The sequence below is a fragment of the Schistocerca serialis genome, chromosome 4 (genome assembly GCF_023864345.2).
Source record: "Schistocerca serialis cubense isolate TAMUIC-IGC-003099 chromosome 4, iqSchSeri2.2, whole genome shotgun sequence".
Lineage (NCBI taxonomy): Eukaryota > Metazoa > Arthropoda > Insecta > Orthoptera > Acrididae > Schistocerca > Schistocerca serialis.
The window spans coordinates 805,559,305-805,564,085 of NC_064641.1; the positions used below are offsets into that span (position 1 = coordinate 805,559,305).

General features: G+C 43.1%; 1 non-coding gene across 1 annotated transcript; it reads left to right on the forward strand.

Moving 5' to 3' along the window:
* Nucleotides 1-3,689: 3,689 nt before the first annotated feature.
* On the forward strand, nt 3,690-3,770 carry Trnaa-ugc (transfer RNA alanine (anticodon UGC)). The gene has a single exon. It is a non-coding gene; the product is annotated as a tRNA-Ala (tRNA).
* Nucleotides 3,771-4,781: the final 1,011 nt, after the last annotated feature.

Here is a 4,781-nt window from a genome sequence, read left to right on the forward strand (position 1 = left end):
ACACCAAGGAATTTCGGCATTATTCACATCGGAAAACTTTCCCAAAGGTGGTAAGCGAGACGTAAAATCGCTGGACGAAAGGGGATCTAACGCGAGATATTTTGATCCGAAGTCTGGTACGCTACGAGGATACCAACGAAATGATTTTTCCCATCAAAAGGCTTAATGAAAATAGTGTTATTTTAGCGGAGCATTCCGTAGCTCAATGACTTTTATGCGGGAAACCCTGTTTCGAATCCCAGGAGTGCCACGGATTTTTCCTTGCTGGGAAGTCTGGGACTGCGTCCAGCTATTCCCGTGGTGCAAGTTACTTGATCGAGCAGTAGCGACCCCAGGTCACAAAAACTGACAACGGCCGGAGAGTGCTGTGCTAACTGCACGCACCTCCACGCTGCAACCAATGACGCCGTTGACGAAGGAAGACACGGTGCTCTGTAAGTGGGGATGGTCTCCCCAGGGGATGTGGGTGAAGTTCACGTTTTTAACTAACGTTGATGAAGTCGATTTATGGCGAGGGTAAGGTGAGGTACAGGAGGAGAAAGGAGAACCATTAAAGGTACACAGTAAAAATGAAGATAGTTCAGCGAAAGTCAATGTTCTAGATTCTGGCTCCGGCATGACAACAGTGTTAATCTGCTAGGAAGATTCAAAATAAAGTACACTCCAGCTCAGTGTGAAATTACGTTTAGATGAAATTTTTCTGGTTGATCTTTTCTTTTAGCTGGCCTCAAAATCATACCACTTTGTCATAATAAAATGATGATGAAAGTAACTAAACGGAGCTGACATCTCTTTAAACAGGTTTTGATGTTCATGAGCAAGAGTGATACAAAACATTTTAAGTGAACACACCGTCATTTCTCAATATATTTGTTTATTTAACTACAACATAGGTTTCGTGATTTTATGCCATTTTCAAGTGACTGACTTTGTGACACAATCTCAATAACTTGAAAACGGCATAAAAGGCCGAAACCTAGGTCGCAATTAAGTTAACAATACTGTAAAGTTCGGGTGTTCATTTAAAAATTATATCTCTAGGATTAATAACTGGAAGTGAATTTGCACCATGGTCGGGAGCAGTCTAAATGATCGTTTCTACCACTACTAGCTTCGGAGCCTAGAGTGCACTCCCATAGAGGCCGTACACTTGTTCGTAACTGTGCGATACAAGCCACACTACACATGCAACATTTTCTGAGAATAATCGCAGTTGTCTGGACAATGCTGGTGTACACTGTTTCTTTGAGGGTATTCGAGAATTTACTTCACGGGTTTTGGTTTTCGTTAACACTACAAGTATTATCAGGGACAGCCCGTCACAAATAGACTTTTGCTGACGGGTAATGCTAGAGATCAACGCTGTTAACGCCAAGACTAGCCGTAAAAAATACTATTTGAATGGAGGAAAGCCTCATATGGATCGCAGACCATAGATAGGATACTGGGTGAATAGATTCTGCGTGAAGCCTTCGTTAGGCCTGAAGAACTTTTTGCTGGATTTAACTTAAACTGTCGTCGGTCACAAGATAGTAATGTTTTCATGGCGTGTGACATTTATGTCAGTGATGATATCCCACCCTTGTCCTTTTTTCTGTAATCACTATGAAGAAACTTTGTGGATATCTATTAGAACGATAGTCCAAACGAACAGAAACTTCTAGGTGAACGGTGGCAGTTTCTCAGCTTTTCCATTAGCTCAGAAAATATTACAATTTTTTCGTGAACTCCCATTGCTCTCGTTCTAAGCAGTTTGAATACAATGATTCAAACTCTTTGGCAACATCTTTGTGAAGTCACTGTTGTCAGTATGAAGTGTTGAGTGAGTCGGTTTGCAGCAACGGTTTGCGGGGTGCAGGCCTTGTGTCTTCCGTGTTTCAAGAGAGTTAGCCAATACTACTAAGAATCTTTTCTCGTTCCAGTTCTGAACTGGTGAGTTGGAGAGACAAGGAAGTCATATTTGTTTGTCAGAGCTCCACGCTGTTGAAGAGACGCTACAGTGTCCAAGGAATCCTGTAGCATGAATCCAATTTATATTCAGAGACGAAATTTAGCTTTGCCTGTGAGGTTAGCTGGTAATGTTTGTTGGTCTCATTCCGCGTGGAGGTATTCGAAAGAGTACGTCCGAGCAGTATTAATTGATGCTGATAGGTCGCTAATTGGGAATTGCTGAATGTAGCATTACATATTACTTTTTTCTCATCTCGATATATCAAAATTGAAAGGTGTACACCTGCCCCGAAGTGTAAGGATTAATTTTCTCAATGATTTGTAGAACATATTACGTGAATTATGTCACATCTGATTGTCGGCCCAGTACTTTGAAATGTAGGCTGAGAAATCAGTTCTGGATTGTTAAGTAATTTTTGTATGTTTGTGATGCAATTCAGTACGCAATATTTTATATTAACGAGAAACTCATTTGAATATCTCATTCTGGTTGGCAACTATCTTGTTTTATCTCATAATACATTAATTACCAGAATCATAGTTACATAGCCACTCCGATAATTAAATCTGCAACTACTGATCCATGGTTGAGGCACAGTGTTGATGAACGGACACGCTATTACAGTTACACGAACTGAGAAACGTTATAAAGCGTGTGCTGTGCTGCTGTATGCTGTTGTGAGACACGTGGCAGCACTGCGTTACTGCTCTGTTAGCGTAATACGTTCCATGGGAAGCCAGGATTTTCGCAAATGAGTCTTCTGTTACTTCAGTATTTTCTACATTTCGTACATACGTGCACAGTGGTGAGCAAAATGCCCCACTGCATTGCTGCGTGCTTCATCGGAACGCTGATTTATATTCAAGGTATGCTATTCAAATTTCGAAGCAAGTCATACATGTAGGCCTACTACATGCAGTATTAATGTATGCAAGTCCTCAAATCTCTCTATCGTAAAAAATTTATGACAGCGTGGGCTTTTGATTGTTTTAAATACGGTTTTCGAGTCTGATAGCGTTGCTGACTTTATCCTCTTGGACGTTATGTACTTTAATATGCTTATCTTCAGAGTTTCATGGCTAATATGTCACTATCCCGTAGTTTTGTCTGTGCTGCTTTTTAAACGCACACACACACACACACACACACACACACACACACACACACATACATACACACACACACACACACACACTTGTCAGAGTGATTGTTTCCACTTTTGAATATATTCCCCTGCCGTTTTGGCCTTTGTAGGGAACATCAGGAGACAGCTGAACAATTTGTAAATAGCCCTATTGCTTGTGTACATACGGCAGACCGCTGTGCATTACTTGTGCAGCTACACTTTAGCATGGTGTCCCTGAGGGTCTATTTTGTTAATCCATTCACGAATCCAGAGCGCGATATCGGCGATACCGGTACAATTCGCCCACGATTATTCTCATTGTAGACCCTGAATGACAACTCAAGAATTTTCTATGCGTGTTAGCGTGAGATGTACAACACCTTTCTTCGAGTATCCAGCACGTAGAAAACTCGGAACTCGACCCAGGTTGTGATGGTTCTGGAGGGGACGCTGACTGCTGGGCTGGAAAGATCTACTGATTTGTTACGATGCCGACGGAGGACCTGTGTGGCGCTGTTAGATTCAATAATATTTTATTCAAGTGATGACTAACTGACAACCTCAGCTGCCGACAGGTGCTGTTGTTCTACCTCGATGTGGACAGCTGAAAATGCCTGTGTCTTCGGTGGCTCAGATGGATTGAGCGTCTGCCATGCAAGCAGGAGATCCCGGGTTCGAGTCCCGGTCGGGGCACACATTTTCAGCTGTCCACATCGAGGTATATCAAAACACCTGTCGGCAGCTGAGGTTGTCAGTTAGTCATCATATATTCCAGGGAAAAGCTGCACGGTAATCAACAGTAACTGTTCTTTCGAGAACAAGTTACTGTCTTCATATATATTATTCTAAATTACTGAATTTATCGCTAAGAATATAAGTCGTTGCCGTGTCTTCTCCTAGATCTACGACGCTGAATCCAACTGCGCACCCTGGGCTGCAAAGGGCGCTGCGTCAGCTAGGAGTGGCATCCTGGTGCGGTGGTCAGCCACCCGCGGGCGAGGTGGGAGCGGCCCGTCGGTGGCCCCGCTTGGAGATGTCGGGGACTACGATGTGCATGTTTGGCACACACGATCTCCCAGGGAGTACTCAGTCGCTCTTAGATCAGAGTCCGTGATATCCCATCAGGAGGATGCAGACATAGGATGCCCTATTGTAGTGAATGCTGAACCTGACCCACTGTATAGCAAGCCATCCGGGGATAGCATAGATATTTCACGATTTAGCACGTATACTGATTCACTGTCGAACAGATGAATAAAACTACGTTATGACGAGAGAGAAGTTACGCCGATGTTAACAAACTAAGCTTTCATCTGTTCTTCACCACAGTGTGGGCTCGGATATACAATCGTTTCTTGGTGGTTTACTCTAGAGCCGTACAGCTGTGTAGGAGAAGGAAATGTAGAATGATTTGGTGTTACGCAAGAAGTATGGCCAAGATGCTAATCGTTTTCGGTCTAACGTACCTTGTGTAAACAGGAATCCTGCGAATCCTATTATTTATGGAGACAAAGAAACAACTGGGACCCATGATATTAATCCTTCTAAGAGGCCAGCGACCTTCTGGTAGGATCTTTGGCTTTCAGCCGGAAGCAAATCCTACTGCTGCCGGTATTTCTGCTTTCCACCGTAGACGGCCAGGTACTCACTGGATATTTAGGTCAAATGCCTTTGGCTTTTAAGTTTGGAACGAAGGAAGCAGGA